This window comes from Nannospalax galili, unplaced genomic scaffold (genome assembly GCF_000622305.1).
Source record: "Nannospalax galili isolate Female #2095 unplaced genomic scaffold, S.galili_v1.0 scaffold2589, whole genome shotgun sequence".
Taxonomy (NCBI): domain Eukaryota; kingdom Metazoa; phylum Chordata; class Mammalia; order Rodentia; family Spalacidae; genus Nannospalax; species Nannospalax galili.
Window position 1 is genome coordinate 12,031 of NW_008359247.1, and position 19,649 is coordinate 31,679.

Below are 19,649 nucleotides of genomic sequence, written 5' to 3' on the forward strand. Positions count from 1 at the left end.
CCCTCTTCCCGTCCCCTCCCCTCCTCTCCCCTCCCCTCCTCTCCCCTCCTCTCCCCTCCTCTCCCCTCCTCTCCCCTCCTCTCCCCTCCTCTCCCCTCCTCTCCCCTCCTCTCCCCTCCTCTCCCCTCCTCTCCCCTCCTCTCCCCTCCTCTCCCCTCCTCTCCCCTCCTCTCCCCTCCTCTCCCCTCCTCTCCCCTCCTCTCCCCTCCTCTCCCCTCCTCTCCCCTCCTCTCCCCTCCTCTCCCCTCCTCTCCCCTCCTCTCCCCTCCTCTCCCCTCCTCTCCCCTCCTCTCCCCTCCTCTCCCCTCCTCTCCCCTCCTCTCCCCTCCTCTCCCCTCCTCTCCCCTCCTCTCCCCTCCTCTCCCCTCCTCTCCCCTCCTCTCCCCTCCTCTCCCCTCCTCTCCCCTCCTCTCCCCTCCCTTCCCCTTCCCTCTTCCCGTCCCCTCCCCTCCCCTCCTCTCCCCTTCCCTTCCTTCCCCTTCCCTCTTCCCATCCCCTCTCCTCCTCTCCCCTTCCCTTCCTTCCCCTTCCCTCTTCCCATGCCCTCCCTTCCTCTCCCTCCCCTTCCCTTCCCTTGCCCTCTTCCCTCATCCTCTGCTTCTTCTCCCCCTCCCCGCAGGCCTGAAGTTGAGCTTGGGTGTCTCTGTCAATTACTCTCCACTTTATTTATTGAGGCAGGCTGTCTCCCTAAACCCAGAGCTGGCCAGCTCCAGCTAGTCTATTTTTCTCCAGACTCTTGAGTGCTAGAATTTCAGGTGGCTCCCAGACCTGGCTTGTTATGTGAGTTCTGAGGGTCTGAAGTCCATCCAGTCCTCAACAAGTGTGTTATCCACCGAGCCGTCTCCCTAGATCCCTATGGGATTTTGGGGAGGGGGCGTTGGTCTCCCTGTAGCCCAACTAGCTTGGAAGTCATTATGTAGAGCAGGCTGGCCTTGAACTCCCAGAGATCCGCCCTCTGGAGTGCGTGCACCACCATTCCCAGCTTCACCTATGGAATTTTTATGTGTCCCCAATAAGAAATTATCCTTTAACAAAAATCTGTGAAGCACTGAAAACCTGGAGGATGTGAAGACTGAAACCTCCCACTTAGAATGTCCACAATTGAGGCCAGGTGTAAATACAATACTAAATACCTAAAATATTTTATTAGCTGCCTTTCTCATTACTATGGCAGAATAACAGACAGAAGCTACTTAGGACAAGAAAGATTTATTTTAGATCACAGTATCCAAGGATACAATCCATTACAGCAGGGGAGGCACAGTCAATGGGGTAGTTCACATACAACAATGGAGGCACGAAGTGACAGCTCTTACATCTTGGCAGACCAAGAAGCCAACTGTTTGAGCTGGAACCAGAAGCAGGTATGACTTTAAGGCCTACCCTAGCAACTCATTTCTGCTAGCCAGGACACAGTCCCAAAAGACTCTACAACTTCCTGAAAGCAGCACCACCAACTGGGGCTAATTTTCAAACACACGAGCCCTAAGAAGGTGATCGATTTTTACATTTAAACTGTGACAAACAAAATTTGAGTCCATAACCCAGGGTTTGCTAGAAACAAATAAAAGGAGTGAACTTATGCTGACTGTGAGAGTCAGAGAAGGCTTTGGGGGAAATTAGATCTAAGCTCGGGGCAACGAACACAGCAGATTTAGTCTAGAAAAATGCAGAGCAGACTTAACAGTAATTGTAGAGGAAGAAGTGTGTGTGTGTGTGTGTGTGTGTTTGGGGGTGGGGGGAATCTTTGGGTTTTGGAAGCATCTTCTTGTGATCTGAGACAGATGATCTGACATTTCCAAGGCCTTGTTGTTTATGCCTGCCATTATGGAGTCACCTAGGGTGCGACAAGATGCAGGAACAGTTAATTTTTACTCTACTTTTGTGTTATGTGAATGCTTTATGAAGAAAATGCAAAAAAGAAAAAAAGTAATCGCTTGTGTAATTTAAGGAAGAAATAACTTGAGAGTCCAATATATGCCAGTCTCCATGGTAAATGCTTGGAACACAGTCTTGCATTTAGTTCTGAGAAGCATTATAGATATGACGCTAAAGAGAGTTCAAAACATTTTGCTTGGTTCTCAGAGTTGACAAATTATGAACCTAATCAGAAGCCCAAGTTTTCATGATTAGCTCCTATGACTGATGCACTTTCATAGATTAATACAACCCAAGGAGGTGTTATTACAGTTGTGGACTTCTGTTTGGAAGGGTTACATACTGGGTGAGGAAAAAAAAGTCCATCTGGAAGTAAAGCCAGAGAGAAATAATAAATTGAGGGAAAAAGGATAAGGTCAAACAAAGGTTTGAAAACATCAAAGGGAAATTATAGTGCGGTTGAGGTAGTGAAACCTGGGTAAGAATCAGAAAGACACATATTTTGGTCAAAGAGTACAGAAGTGAACCAGTTAGCTGCAAGGTGTGGTGGGGTACAGCACAGCACAGACAGCACAGACAGCACAGACAGCACAGCACAGACAGCACAGACAGCACAGACAGCACAGATAGCACAGACAGCACAGCACAGACAGCATAGCACAGACAGCACAGACAGCACAGCACAGAAAGCACAGCACAGACAGCACAGACAGAACAGCACGGACAGCACAGCACAGACAGCACAGACAGCACAGGCAGCACAGATAGCACAGACAGCACAGACAGCACAGACAGCACAGACAGCACAGCACAGACAAGACAGCACAGACAGCACAGCACACACAGCCCAGACAGCACAGACAGCACAGACAGCACAGCACAGACAGCACAGACAGCACAGACTGCACAGCCCGGCAGTGACTGATGACAAGCAGCATTTACTAAGCTTTGAGCAGCTGCTCCTGTCCAGAGCTCTTGCTGTGCTCTTTACTCCCCATAGACTTTAGGAAAGCGCTCGCATGACGTCCATTTGATAGAGGAGGTGATTTTTACTTTCCCAAATTAAGCTAAGGGAATCAGATTTCCATAGGACAGCTACATTGGACATGTAGTTAATCTCTTTACTACACTGTTTAAAAGATTTTTACCTATTACATTTTTACTGTTTCTTAGGATATAAAAATAATAATCACAAGTGAATGATTTAGTATTGAATAACAAAGTGATTCAAAACATCTGCTTTATTTTATTCTGGCTCTATGTTATAATGTGTTTCATATCAAATAAAAAACTCATTATCAGTGCTAAACTGAACTACTTATTACATTGGATTGCTACTATTTTCAAATTCAAAGCAGGCCACTCTTGAAAGATTAAAATTATTAACATGTTGGAGGTGATTTATTGATGTTAGAACAAGTGAGTTTCAACAGAAAATATGAAACAAAGTAAAGAATTAGCAGCAAAACATTTTCTCTAGAAATATTTTAGAAATTATAAAACAAGCAAAAAGAAAATATCAAATTAAAGTATCTATTTATAGAACCAGGTATAGTGATACATGGTTATAATCCCATCACTCAGGAGACTGAGGCAGGAAGATCATCAATTCAAGGCAAGCCTGTGCTGCATGGGAAGACCCTGACTCAAATGAACAAGCAAAAATGAACATTTATAAAAGATAAACAGGAGGCCAGGCATCGTGGCACGTCTTTAATCCCAGGACTTCGGAGGCAGAGGCAGGCAGATCTCTATGAGTTGAAGTCTAGCCTGGCCCACATAGCGAATTCCAGGCCAGCTGGGAGACCCTGTCTCAAAAGACCAAAAAAATTAAAAAAAAAAAAGATAAACAGTAAAAAAGAAATTCAAACCTGCCTTAACAATAAAACAGAATTATCAAAAGTTTGAAGAAACACAGAGATATCAGATTACATATGCCAAAGCTGAGGGTGATGGTACACAGTTAGAATCTCAGCACTTGGGAGGCAGAGGCAAAAGGATCAGAGTACTTGCCTAGTGTGTGGAAGGCCCTGGATTCAACTGCTAGTACCACAAAAACAAAAAATTAGCTATTATAAATAATTTTTAAAAAGGTATTTGAAAAATTTCCAATCCAACATACTTTAATAAATACTGACAGTGTGATCTAACACATGGTTCGTAAATACATCTAGAAAAGTTCATGAGAATACGAAAAAACATAGTAAGTCTCAGCATTAAACTTACCCATCTCTTTATTATTACATTTATTTATTTGTGTCTGTGCGTGTGTGTGCACACGTGCGCACATGTGTACACACACATGTGGAAGTCAGAGGACAACATATGGAAATTGGTTCATTCCTTCCACCATGTGGGCTCCAGGGATTGAACTCAGGTCCTCATGCTTGGTGCCAAATGTCTTTACCACTGAGCCAACTCGAACGCTGAAATTTAGCCAAATCTTTTCAGAATGCCAGAAACAATTATTTTTAACCAAGAATGAAAGCTAGATATCATTCAAAAATTCAATCCAGGGTCACTTCTTGCTTCCAGGCCTGTGAATGGTGAGGCAGCGGCCATCAGGAAGGGCAGAACAGGGAAAACTGCGCACCTCATGGTTGGAAGGAGACAGAGAACAGAGGAAGGATCCGGGGACTACATGTATCCTTTTAAGGCATGCCACTGTGATCCATGGCCTCCAATAGATTAATTCATCGATGAAAATAGAAGCCTCATGATCCAAACATCCCTCAATAGCAGCATGAATTGGGGAACAAGCATTCGACACATGTGCCTTTTGGAGGGACACCTGTGCAACACTAGGCAAGCACTTTGCTACTGAGGCCTGCAAATACCTCAGTAAAAGAAGCCCTTGGCAAACGGTCTCAAAAAATTATCTTCCAAAGCTTACCCCGAAGGAGAATTAATAATGAAGTCCTTCAGTCCTCCTTACCTATGTTGGACAAATACCAACCAAAACTGTAAAGAGTCAAGTTATAGAGAATATAGAATATAGAATATAGGATTTAGGAGCAAAGTAAATAACAGAGATTGGAATGTTGTTTGTTTTTCTTTTCTTTTGTTTTGTTTGGATTTGCAACAAGGTCTCACTATGTACTTCTGCCTGGCCAGGAACTCGATATATAGACCAGGCTGGCCTCAAATTCACAGAAATTTGCCTGCTTCTGTCTCCCAAGTGCTAGGATTAAAGATGTGCACTACCACACTTGGTCTTCAATTTATGGCTACGAATCGTCCTTAACTCCAGTTCCAGGGGAATCCGAAGCCCTCTTCTGACCTCCGTGGCATTGCACGACACGGGTGCACTCACATACGTGCAGGCAATACACTCATACACATAAAACTTAAATAATAAATAAAATATTAAAAAAGTAAAAGAAGCAGTAGCCTCAGACTTTACTTAGAAAAAGCTAAAAGTCCTATGAATGTTTAACTTGACACTCTCAGTTGACAAAGAATGTGAGATTTAAATAGTTGTATGATGAAATCTCAGAACATTTTGGAAGAATTCCACCTTGATTTCTAAAATAGTAAAAAAATGCTAAAAGTCAAAATGTCACAAAATGATCAGAAATTGTCTATGAAATATTTAAATTGATAAATGACAGGAATGAGTTTCAAAAGTGACATGTGAAGTAGAAAGATGAAAAGGAAGTAAAATATACCACATGTATAAGTTTGGTCTATAGTAAACATTTTATTAACTTCTTTTCTTTTTTGAGATAGAGTCTCCCTGTAGCCCCAGCTGTCCTGGAGCTCACTATGTAGACCAGGCTGGCCTTGAACTCACAAAGATCTGCCTGCCTCTGCCTCCCGAGTGCTGGGACTACAGGCCTGCCGCCACCGGCCCGACTAAGCATGGCTATTTTTAAAGTTGCAGTACAAATGGTACCTCCTCTCCAAAGCTAACTCAGATTTCAGCAATTGGAATTGATTCAGCGTCTTCCTTCCTTTGTTTTATAGTTTATCTGGAGCACCATCAGCCTATCTCCTGAGTATACCTGTCTCATAGAATCACAGAAACTCAGAACTGGAACCTGATAGACACCCGCGGCACAGGAGGCGGCTTGGTCCCTGCAGTTCTCCCTTCATTTCAGTTGGCCTCCCTTCAAGCTGGCCTAAAGAAATAGTCTGAAAACGGTGTGCTTGCTGTATGAATTCAGCCTCAAGACAAATCCTCTAAACTTCACACCCATCACAGTTTATGCCTTTAAAAAATTTTTATGTGTATTGAGTGTATTGCCTGCATGGATGTAAGTGCACCCTTTTTGTGCAATGCCTGAAGAGGTCGGAAAAGGGCATCAAATTCCCTTGCAACTGGAGTTGAGGGTGGTTAACAGCCACCCTGTGGGTGCTGGGAATCAATCCCAGACCCTCTTCAGAGCCATCTCTCCAGCCCCCAGAATGTTTATTCTTAAACTCCTTTCCATATTAAGGAGTGCTCATTGGCAAGAGGGTCCTTTCTACTAGCTGACAGACTTTCTGAGGTGGGTCTCTGCATGCTCCAAGGTGTTCTGGCTGTACTTCTTATTTGCTGTGCTAAAAGAAAACAAAACTCCTCGAGCATCAGGAAGAGGCAACTGGACATGTTATGTATGCTAAGGCAAGGTTAGCAAATGAGGGGTTTGCAATTTAATTCAACATCAGTAAAGACTAGATACTATTTTAGCTTTGAAAAATAAGAAAATTAGGGGCCGGAGAGATGGCTCAGCAGTTATGACCACTGGCTGCTCTTGCAGAAGACCGGGTTCAAATTCCAGCACCCACATGGTGGCTAACAACTGTCTGTAACTCCAGTTCCAGGGGATCTGATGCCCTCATCTAGTCTCCACAGGCACTGCATGACATGGGTGCACTTACATACATGCAGGCAATACATGCATACACATAAGAAATAAAAATAAAGCCAAAAACTTAAGTTTGGCGTTTCTGGATCTCACCTGTTCGCCTGTTGTCTTTACACCCATGTCTCCCCTCAGATTTCTGGAGGCGTAGGAAGTTTCTGTGTGTCGTTGGTCTTACTGTTCTCAAAGGCATTTTAAAAAGTATTTTATGTGTGTGAGTGTATCTCCTCCATGCTTGCACCCATGCTGTGCAATGCTCACAGAGGTCAGAAGAGAGCATCAGGTTCCCTAGAATTGGAGCTGGAGTTACAAATGATTGTTAGCTGCCATGTGGGTTCTGGAATTCAGACCCAGGTTAGAGCAGTCAGTGCTCTTAACTGCTGAGGTGTCTCTCCAGCCCTCAAAGACATTCCTTTAGAAATACTAAACTGTTGTCATTTTTATATAGTTTCTGGCGGATCATTTTATGATTGTAATATTTATTTATTGCATAGTTAGGATTTGAAATTTAACTTACTTCAAGGGGGGCAGGTAGCAATCACTTAAAGATATGGTGAGGATTCAAGTAATTTCTTTTTTTTAAAAAAAAAATTTGGTTTCTTGGCCAGGTGTGGTGGCACACACCTGTAGTTCCAGCACTTGGGAGGCAGAGGCAGGCAGATCTCTGTAAGTTCAAGGCCAGCCTGGTCTACATAGTGAGTTTCAGGCCATCTGGGGCTACAGGGAGACCCTGTTTCAAAAAGACCAAAAAATATTTATATTTGATTTCTTATTTTTATTTTATGTGTATGAGTATATTGCCTGCATGTATGTAAGTGCACTCGTGTAGTGCATTGCCTGTGAAAGTCAGAAAAGGGCGTTGGATACCCTGGAATTAGAGTTATGAATGGTTATTAGCAGTCATGTGGTGCTGGGAACTGAACCCAGGTCCTCTGCAAGAGCAGCCAATGCTCTTAACCACTGAGCTCTCTCCAGGACCTATTTATTTTGTAAAAGGAACTCAATATAATCTTTTAAAGATTTATTTTATTTAGCTGAGTGTGGTGGCACATGCCTCTAATCCTAGTACTTGGGAGGCAGAGGGAGGCAGATCTCTGTGAGATCTAGGCCAGCCTTGTCTACATGGTGAGTTCTAGGCCAGCTGGGGCTACAGGAGACCCTGTCTCAAAAAGACCAAAACAAAGAATTATTGTTTTGTCTTGGCATCTAGTATAAAAGACTTACCTATACTAATATTTAATGTCATATCCAGATAGACTCCTTAGATGAGTTAGCTACAAAACTTATAACTGAAAACATAGATCTAAAGAAGGACATTGGGACTGGAGAGATGCTCAGTGGTTGAGAGCACTGGCTGCTCTTGCAGAGAATCCAGGTTTGAATCTCAGCACCCACATATTGGCTAACAACTGTCCATAATGTCAGTTCAAGGGAATCTGACACCCTCTTCTGTGTCGTGCAGGCATTGCATGACACAGGTGCACGCACATACATGTGGGCAATATTCTCATATACATAAAATAAAAATAATAGATAAATAATAAATAAAATATTTAAAGAAGGAAATTAGTACTACCCATTTGCAAAATGGAAAGTATTTTCTATAAGTACAAATGTTGCACTAGGAATAATTAATATTAAACTGCTCTTTCTGGTTTGTAAGACTAGAACTTTAGCTTTAGCACATGGATATTCTGTGTGTTTATATGTGTTTGTCTGTGTTCATGTGTATGTGCACATGACCATGTGTACATGTAGAAGCCAGATGTCAATGTTGAGTGTCTTCTTCAGTCTCTGTCTGCCTTACTTTTGAAGGCAGAGTCTCACTGAACCTAAAGCTTGCTGATTGGCCAGGCAGCCCCTAGAGAGCTTCCTGTCTCTGCCTCTCCAGTGTTGGAATTACAGGTGCGTGCCACTGCACTTGACTTTTTATGTGGGTTCTGAAATCCAAACTCAGGTCCTCATGGTTGTTCAGTAAGCACTTATCAACTCTCCAGTCAGCGCTATTCTGTACGGCAGGACTGTAATCCAACTTAAAATAAGGTCTTATAACATTTAAAAACATAAGAGGATTAGCAAAATATTTTTCAAAAAGAAAATCTACACAGTAACTATATTTAAAGTAAAACTTAATTCTCAGCTTCCTAGAAGCCAAAATGCAAAAGGAAACATGTCAACCACTCCTCCTCCCCCTCCTGCTGCTTGATTTTTTACTGGGTTTTTGCCTATTTTATTTCATTTTATTTTATTATTTAATTTAATTTTAATTTTATTTTTTTATTTTATTTTTCTTTTTGAGACAGGATCTGTGCCTACCTTTGCCTCCTGAATGCTGGAATTAGAGGCTTGAGCCACCACGCCTGGCACAAAGTCATATTTGAGAGTATGGCGTTCTGAGATCAGAAGTAGTGAGGAGATGGGATTGCAAACTTTATTATAAAGGTTTAGAATACCTGCAGTGAAGGGCAGAGATGGAGCTCACTGAATGTCTGTGTAATTCATTGGATTTTATTCACTTTAAAAATAGGCAAAGTGAGGTTGGGCATGGTGGCACACACTCTTAATCCTAGCACACAGGAGACAAAGGCAGGTGGATCTCTCTGAGTTGGAGCCCAGCCTGCTCTACATAGCAAGTTCCAGGCTTGCTGGGGCTACAGGGAGACCCTGTCTCAAATAACAAAAACCAAACAAAAATAGTCAAAGCAGAGGTCGCCAGAGAAATACTACTTATTTCTAAAGCTTCTCTCATATGGCTGTTAGTCTGTGAACTCTACATATATAGTTCATTGAGAATAAGACTGAATAATTTCTCATGAAATGTGGACTAATGGAACGACAGCATTAGAAATCTAGAGGGTTGCCTGAGTATGGAAAAAAAAAAAAGGTCAGTTATATGCCCTCAGTATCGCATTAGTGGTGTCTCGCAAACCTTAGGGCGCTGTATTTTTATTGTATTCACTGAAAACATTTTCTGTTTCTCCTTCAGATCTCTTCTTGTTGCCCATGGATTATTTAGAATGTATTTTTTAGGAGTTTGACTGGTTTTCAACACTTCATGTTAGAGAATGTAGTGCATCTCCCTGCAAAAGAATATGAGTTCTTGTGAGGTTGAATTTTCTATGATATCTGTTAAATCTAGTTGACTGATGGAGACACTATCAACATGTGGCTTCCCAAGTTTCCTTGGGGATCATCTCCATCTCTGTCAGGAAGAAAGTGCTTAAGATGGTTTTTATGACATCATTTCACTCAGATTCCATTGGTTAGAATTCTGTCACGTGGCTTCACCTAATGGTATAGGAAACTGGGACATATAGCTTACCATTTGCCCAAGAAGAAGAAAATGTGCTTGGACAAACAGCCAGCAATCTCTTTCTGTTCTCTGGAAGAGCTTGTATAAGATAAGAAATACTTGAATCATGGGTATGCAGTAGAAATTGTAACATTTCGGGGGTTGCTGGTTTCTTTGTGGGGGAATTTTGTAACTGCTGATCAATGTAATGAATTCATGTTCGCTTAGTTTTCTTTTACTGCTTGAGTCACATTTTGTAAGCCATTTTTAGGTGTTCTCCATTTTATATAAGCTTTAAAATATATTAGCATTGATCATTAACAGTACTTTCTTACTTTAACTTCTGTTGTGCCTGTAATTATGTTCCTTCTTCATTTTCAATATTATTTCTATCTTGAGAATTTTCACTTGGTTAATCTTATTATTAATAGAAACTTGCCAATTTTATTCATTTTTGTTAGAGTCATGATTTTTTTTCCTTCTGGTACTGGATATGAAACCCAGGACCTTCCTATGTTAGGCAAGCACTCCATCACTGGGCCATAGCCCCAGCCCCAGAATCTTATTGTTTATTTCATTAATTATGTTCTTTATTATTTCCTTTCTCTGTTGTCCTTGGGTTTATTTTGTGTCTTTTCAACTTGCAGTTTGGAGGCTAAGTTCAGTGTTTTCATATATTGCACCCTAATATATGTATGTAAGGCTGTACATTCCCCTTAAATTTGGCTCCAGCTGCATTTTTTTTCTCCCTGTGGCCCCAGCTGTCCTGGAACTCACTATGTTGACCAGGCTGGCATTGAACTCACAGAGATCCACCTGCCTCTGCCTCCCGAGTGCTGGGATTAAAGGCGTGTGCCACCACACCCGGCTACAGCTGCATTTCTATGAAGATTTTTATGTGATACTTTCATTATTTTCTAGTTCTGTGAATTCTCTAGTTTCTGTGGACTTATTCTTTAATTAGCTGAGTTATTTACAGTGTGATTTTAAACTTACACAACACAGGTGTTATTCTTAAGGTTTATCTGAGGTTGCTAATTTAGAAATTCATTTCATTGCTGTCATGTGATATTTCATTGTGGTTTGCAGGACGGTGATTTCAATAAAAATTGAATCTTTTAAAGTGGGGGGACTAGAGCGGTAACTCAGTGGTTACAAGCAGTTGCTCTTCTTCCAGGGGAATCAGACACCGTTTTCTGACCTCTGTGGGCATTGAATGGCACGGGTGCATTTACATACACACAGGCAATGCACACACACACACACACACACACACACACACACACACACAATTCAGACAATAAATTTTTTTTTCCGAGTTCATAGATCCAGTTAGGCTTATATTAAACCACAGCAGACACAAAGTATAAAACTGTATGGTCGGTGTTATGTACTAGCTGCATATCAGCTCTGCTTACATTCCTTTGTAGATTTTTAAATGTCAAGGTGAGAATTAATTAACTTAATCAATTTAAATAGCTTTCTGTGCTTCATCCCCCCAGTGCTCCACACAGGACGTTTTTGCCTATTGCTCTTCAGTAGCATTTGTTGAACTGGAGCAAACCATTTATGAACAGGATAAATATGAGACCAAAGCCTAGTAGAGCAACTACAGTAAAATAAACAGGAAGTTTGCGACCACACACACACACACACACACACACACACACACTCACACAAAGCAGGATTATGGTTCCAGAAGTATTGTGAAAAACAGTACCTACTAGTTTTGGTTTTAATATACAGATATAAAACATATAACATGCAACATATAGACAGAGGACTGGGGATGAGGTCCCAACAGAAGTAATAAAGAAGTAGGCGGAAAACCGTGTAAAATGAGCTTACAGACACACATGTGAGAGAGAAGACAAAAGCGACCATTTGATTTAGCATTGATTGTTAATCACTTTGGAAAAAGAAGTTATGAGGAAGTAGAATTTTATGAAAGAATTATTACTATGATTTTTAAATGCTCAATTGCACATGGAGTGTACTTGTAGATAGAGGGGTGAGTTTTGTTTTGTTTTTTTTAGATGAAGAGTCATAGGGTTTGACACTTGGTTATGTTCTATTATGTAGTTAAGGTCTGTTGTGTGAGATTCAGGGTGACATGACCTGTATATATGATATTGCTGTGTAATATTTATCTATTAGCATAACTTTGTGATCACTGAGTCAAACCTTCTCATTTTACAAATTATGAAAGATGGTATAACTTAAAGTTTCCTTGGTAAAGTAGTTTGGAAACTTTCAGGGTTGTTTTGTTTTTGTTTTGTGGAAACAGAGATTGAATCCAGGGCTTTGTACATGCTAAACAACCACTCTGCCATTAAGTTACATGGCAACCCAACACCTTCAGATTTTTTACACCTTATTGAAAGTCCCTTGAGAGGCTGGCTGGAGAGATGACTCAGGGCTTAAATGGGCAGCTCACAACTGCCTGTAACTCCAGCTCTGAAGGACCCGATGCCTTCTGGCCTCCACAGACACCTGCACTCATGTGCAGATACTCAGACACACATGTGTAAACACAATTAAAAAATCTTTTTTTTTTTAAAAAAAAAGAAAGTCCAGGAGCTGGGTGTGATGACGCATGTGTGTAGTCCCAGCACTTGGGAGGCAGAAGCAGGCGGATCTCTGTGAGTTCAAGGCCAGCCTGGTCTACATAGTGAGTTCCAGGACAGCTGGGGCTACAGGGAGACCCTGTCTCAAAAAAAGAGTCCCTTCTTTTCCTACAGTTATGAGTTATGCAATATGGGAGTCTTTTAGATAGACCCACTGAAGGGGTACTCCAATTGCCTCACCCTGCCTCCCTGTTCAGTATGGAAGAAGCCAGAGCGGTCTGCCTCCTGATTCCCTCTCAGAAATTTGGGTAACCTCCTCAGGGGATGGTGTGATAAGAATAGAAGGTAGGAATTAGCTAAGCAGTTAGGATAAAAAGACCCCAAAGAAAAGTAGCCAGTTTCTTGGCTAAAAATCAAAATGTTATTGGGCCTCTTAGCAACATACTCTGTTCCAAAGGCCAAAAATGTCAAAAGTATTCAGGAGCTCTTATCTAATCCCTAAAAGATTTTAGGATTACCTCTTCAGAGAGGGGAATGTTAGAGTAGCAAAAAGTCCCATTAAAATAAAAAGAAAGAGTACATGAAGTTATTCAGGAAAAAGTGATGGGAAGATATGGGAGGAGTTGGAGGGGAAGGAGTGGGCATGGATTTCATCAAAGCACCTTATATGCATGTATGAAATTCTCAATAAAATTTTTTTAAAGTTAAAAAAAAGAAAGTCCCCTGAGATATAAATGATCCATGTAACCCAGGGGTGAGAGGTTGAATGAAGTCCTCATTCCGCCTGTTTCTATTTTAATGAATTTTTTGATGCTCTTTTAAATGAGTGTATGCATTAATTTTTAGAAAAATAATAATGGATTATAAAATATTATGATAAGTAATTGTAGGTTGCTTTATCAAGAAGTTCCTGTGTTAGTCATTTTTTTTTCTGTCACTGAAACAAATACCTGAGAGAAACTTTACGAGGAAGAACAATCTATTTTATTCATGGCTTCAAAGGTTTCAGTCTGTGGTCAGGCAGCTGCCTTGCTTTGAGTCCAAGACAAGGCATATCATCACATCAGAGAGGCTGTGGTTTCGGTCCAGTGGTTCATCTCATGGCAACCGAGAAGGAGGAAGCATGAAGAACAAGATGCCTTTCAATGGCCTTGCCCTAGTGCCCAACTTCCTCCAGCCATAGCCCATATCCTGAAGTTTCTAGGACCTCCCTAAATGGGCCTACTACCTGGAAATCAAGTCTTCAACACTTAAGCCTGCAGATGACATTTCATATCCAAACCACCACATTCTACTCCTGGCCTTAGAAGGCTCATCTCCATCTCACAATGCAAAATTCATTTCATCCATCTTCAAGAGTATGTTCAAAAGACCAGTTGCAAAGTCTCCTCTAAGACTCAGGGCAACTCTTAGCTGTGAGCCCCTACAAATCCATAAGAAAGTTACATACTTTAAACATACATGGTTCAGGTCAAGCATTTCCATTCCAAAAAAGGAGGACTAGGAAGATATCAAAAGAGTCCGGACCAAGGCCAGACCAAATCACAGCAGGGAAAACACAAAATCCTGCAGTTCTAGATCCATCATCAGAGCATATGGTAGCATGATGTGAGCTTCCAAGAGATTGGGCCCTCAGCTGTGGCTTTTCTGGCTGCAGCCCACATATTCCTCTTAGGCTGACATTTTGCTCACTGGAGCTTTCTCAACAGACATCCCACATTCAGGCATCTCTAGCTTGCTCTGTCTCCATCGCCTCACTGACCTGTTCCACAACCTCGCATACCACCCTTTCAGGGACTGTTGGTAGGGACTCTTTGCTATACATTGTGTGACCTCCCAAGCCTTCCTTTGAAATCTTGGTGGAAGCTATCACAACCCCATAACTCTTGCATTCTGCATGCCTGTGAAGCCAGCATCGTATGGATGGCCAAGGTCTACCACCAGCTTGTAGCAGTAGGCAGACACCTTGGAACCATAGCTGCAGAGACTCCTGAGTGCCTGAATGGTTGAGTGCAAATGAAAGCTTTCATGTACAGCCCAGTGCTGGCGAGCCACTTGAGCATTCCCTTCTCCAACCATAGTTTTCTTCTTTATAGCTTTCAGCCTGCGTGGGTAGAGTATGACGAATTCTTGAGATGTCTCAAGGTGTCTTTCCTATTGTCCAAGTACAAAGTACTTATTTTCAGGGGTTCTGTAGTAGTAAGACTTCCTCAGGACTTTGACAAACACCTGAAAAGAACAGTTTAAGGAAGGAAGATTTATTTTGGCTCATGATTCTGGAGGCTTCAATCCACTGTGGCTGGGAGGACATGACAGAGCAGAGCAAAGCAGCTCACCCATGCCAGCCAGGAAGAAGAGAGAGAATGAATGTGCTTCCTGTGGATATTTTGAACCTAGGGCCTCAGATATGCTAGCAAGCACTCTATTACAGAGCTATAGTCCCAGTCCCTAGCAGAAAAAATTTAAAGGGGCAAGGGGTGGGGGGTAGAAAGATGGGCAGAGGTGTTCAGTGGATAAACAGAAAATGGTATGTGGCTCTTGTAGCATCTCAGTAAAGGATTCAGGAATCACATATGAGATTTCACTTTTCTCCTGGTTTGTTTTCTTTTGATATTCATGGTAGAAAATTAGAATAGGGTGAAGAAATTGCTCAGCGGTTAAGAGCACTGACTGCTCTTGCAGTGGACCTGATTTCAATTCCCAACACCCACATGGTGGTTAACAACCATCCATAACTCCAGCTCCAGGGGAATTCAACTCTCTTCTGACCTCCACAGGAATTACATGACGTGGGTGCACTTACATACATGCAGACAATACACACAGAAATAAAAACAATAATAAAATAATTTTATAAAAGAAAATTAGAATATATAGAAGTCTTGAATGAAAAATGTACCTATATGCCTGTACCCCAGTACAATTCAATTCAATTATTTCCCTTACATATAAATATTGCTTTTTTTCTTTCAAAATTGAGATCTGTATTAGTTATTTTTGTTGCTGTGATAGAAACACTGACCAAAGCAACTTATAAAAGGAAGAGCTTATTTGAGCTTACAGTTCCAGGGGAATTACAGTCCGTCATGGTGGGGAGGCACGGTGGCCGGAGGTGGCTGGAGCAGAATTGGAAGCTAGGCTCTACATCTTCAAGTGGGTGCAGGATGCAAAAGAGTTACTGGAGATCTGGCAAGGCTTAAGAACTCTTCAAGCCCGTCCCCAGTGATGTGCTTCCTCCAGGATAGCCACACCTTCTAAGACCTCCCAAAACAGTGCCACCAACTACTGGGGACAAAAATGTCCAAATACTTGGAGCCTATGGGGGACATTCTCATTCAAACCTCCACAACATCATACTTTTTTATTTTTATGTCTATGAATATTTTGCCTGCATGCACTATAAATGCACATATGCATGTAATGATCATAGAGGCCATAAGAAGGCATCAGATTTCCTGGAACTGGAGTTACTGATGATTGTTAGCTACCATGTGGGTGCTGAGAACCTAACTTGGGTCCTCTACAATACCAGCCAGTGCTCTGAACCACTGAGCCATCCTCCAGCCCCAGATCATACTATTTTTTACAATGTTTAAATAGTTGAGAAAAATTAGAAAAATGAAAAGGAAAAAAGAATAACAAACACCCATGTGGTCTCTTAAACAATTTTTTTTGTCGTATAAGCTTTATATACTTAAATTTTTAAAGAGATGAAACATTAGGTGCTGGAGAGATGGCTCAGCAGTTCAGAGCAATTACTGTTCTTGCAGAGGACTGGGGTTCAGTTTCCAGCACCCATATGGCAGCTAACGACTGTCTATAACTCTAGTTCCAGGAAATCTGATGCCTTCTTCTGGTCTCTGTGGGCATTGCACACACAGGTGCATTTGCATACATGCAGGCAAAACACGTACAAATAAACTGTAAATTAATAGCCATTTTTAAAAGAGACAAAACATTCAAAAGTCAGTGTGTAGTCCTGCCATAATCACATTCCCCCAGAGATAACAACTGTCATAAATTTGATGCATTGTTAGGCATTAAGTGTTAAGGTTGCTGAAGTTTAATATTATACATGTATTCTCATACAGTATACATATATACATGTACATATATATATATGATATGTGTATACAGATAGGTATGGCACACAAACCAAGAAAGAGAACATTATCAACAGACCAGAAGCCACCTCAGTGTCTGAGTTTGAATGTCCTTCATCTTTTGTCCAATATTTTATCTGTGAAATGTATCAATCTTTTGTGCATGGTTATAGTTCATCCTTTCCCATTACTATAGGATATTTTGTTTCTTTTCATCAATTCAACTTTTAAATTTATCTATTCAATTACCAAAGCGTTTGGGGGCATTTTCCAAACTGTGGGATATCTTAATAGTGACACTGTAAGCACTCTAGTACATTTTTTCTTTCTTTGTTCTTTTTAGTACATATTTTTGTGAATGTGTATACGACTTTAGTTGAGTATGTGTCTGATAGTTTGAACTGCTGAACTGTAGAGTGTGCTTGCATTTCTTCAGCTTAATAGTAGAGTCAGTTTTCAAAACTTGTCCCAAGCTATATTCCCACTCATTACGACTGGGACTTCAGATCACTGCTTCCTATCATGACTGGGATTTCAGATCACTGCTTCCTATCATGACTGGGACTTCAGATCACTGCTTCCTATGACTGGGACTTCAGATCACTGCTTCCTATGACTGGGACTTCAGATCACTGCTTCCTATGACTGGGACTTCAGATCACTGCTTCCTATGACTGGGACTTCAGATCACTGCTTCCTATGACTGGGACTTCAGATCACTGCTTCCTATGACTGGGACTTCAGATCACTGCTTCCTATGACTGGGACTTCAGATCACTGCTTCCTATGACTGGGACTTCAGATCACTGCTTCCTATGACTGGGACTTCAGATCACTGCTTCCTATGACTGGGACTTCAGATCACTGCTTCCTATGACTGGGACTTCAGATCACTGCTTCCTATGACTGGGACTTCAGATCACTGCTTCCTATGACTGGGACTTCAGATCACTGCTTCCTATGACTGGGACTTCAGATCACTGCTTCCTATGACTGGGACTTCAGATCACTGCTTCCTATGACTGGGACTTCAGATCACTGCTTCCTATGACTGGGACTTCAGATCACTGCTTCCTATGACTGGGACTTCAGATCACTGCTTCCTATGACTGGGACTTCAGATCACTGCTTCCTATGACTGGGACTTCAGATCACTGCTTCCTATGACTGGGACTTCAGATCACTGCTTCCTATGACTGGGACTTCAGATCACTGCTTCCTATGACTGGGACTTCAGATCACTGCTTCCTATGACTGGGACTTCAGATCACTGCTTCCTATGACTGGGACTTCAGATCACTGCTTCCTATGACTGGGACTTCAGATCACTGCTTCCTATGACTGGGACTTCAGATCACTGCTTCCTATGACTGGGACTTCAGATCACTGCTTCCTATGACTGGGACTTCAGATCACTGCTTCCTATGACTGGGACTTCAGATCACTGCTTCCTATGACTGGGACTTCAGATCACTGCTTCCTATGACTGGGACTTCAGATCACTGCTTCCTATGACTGGGACTTCAGATCACTGCTTCCTATGACTGGGACTTCAGATCACTGCTTCCTATGACTGGGACTTCAGATCACTGCTTCCTTGTCAGCATTTTATGTTTCCTGTCTTTTTATTTTCTGCATTATATGTTGTTTATAGTATTCCTAATATGTTATTCTGACTTAATTTGTACTACATTTATGATTAGTGAAGATTTCATATGTTTATTGCCCATCTAGTTATTCTCTCTCTCTCTCTCTCTCTCTCTCTCTTTCTCTCAGTTTCTGGTATTTTTCTTTTCAGCACATTAAATTTAATTCTTATTAGCTTTTATTTTTCATTATAATCTTTTAATTTATTCTTTGAGAATTTCATAGATGCACATAATGTATTTTGATTCCATCCACCCTTCCTCCAACTCTCCCAGATCCTCCAACACAACCTCTTCCCAACTTTGTGTCTTTTTTTTAACCCAGTGAATCCAAACAGTGCTTCCCACATGCACATGGGAGTATGTGCCAGGGACCACACCCCTGAAGAAAAATGGCTCTCCATTACCAGGAGCTATTAACTGCCACTAGCTCCTCACCTTGAGGTGGTAGCTGTTCTCTTTTATAATGCCCTTAAATTTTTAACATCTTTTAATTGCTTTTCTAACAAAATATAAGGTAGCATCTCAAATATTTACTCATCTAGGTTAGGGTCTTACCAATATTTGAACTGCTGTTGTTCCCCTACTTTCCAGTTTTGTGCCCCTTGAGAAAGATGGTTTGTTGCCTATGCTTTCTCATCTGGAAAGTGAGGAAAAATAGTTCTTAACTCTTGGGGTTTCTGTAAGAGTTAAGTTAATATATAAAAAGCTTTCAGAATGCTGGTATAGTATTTGCTGTGCAAATGTAAGATGTTTTTATTGTTGGTGAAAAGAGAGATAACTTAGATAAAGGGAACAGAATTAGAGTCCAGAAGGAAACTGGCAAGTAAAAGAGGAATCTTTTCAACAAATGCTGTTGAAGTCATCAGTGTTCAAGTGCCCATGTTCAAGGAAAAAGAAAAATGTTTGGCCCATAACTTACAGCTTATACAAATTTTTTTTTTCAAGCTGGACATGGTGGTACAAGCCTTTAATCCCAGCACTTAGGAGGCAGAGGCAGACAGATCTCCTTGAGACTGAAGTAAGCCTGGTCTAAAGTGAGTTCCAGGCCAGCTATTAGGAGATGCTGTCTCAAAAAACAAACAATTTATTCAGAATGAATCATAAATTAAATTTAAAGCATACAACTTTTTTTAGGAAATGATAAGAGAAAATCGTTATGGCTGATTTTAGAAAAAAATTCTCAGATAAGCACAACCCACAAAAGAGCAAAGGTGGTGGATTAGACATCTCCAAACTAAGAGTTGAATTCTATAAAAGGCTTCATTAAGAGAATTACCAGTTGCTGAGTTAGAAATATTTTGAGTTTGAAATTG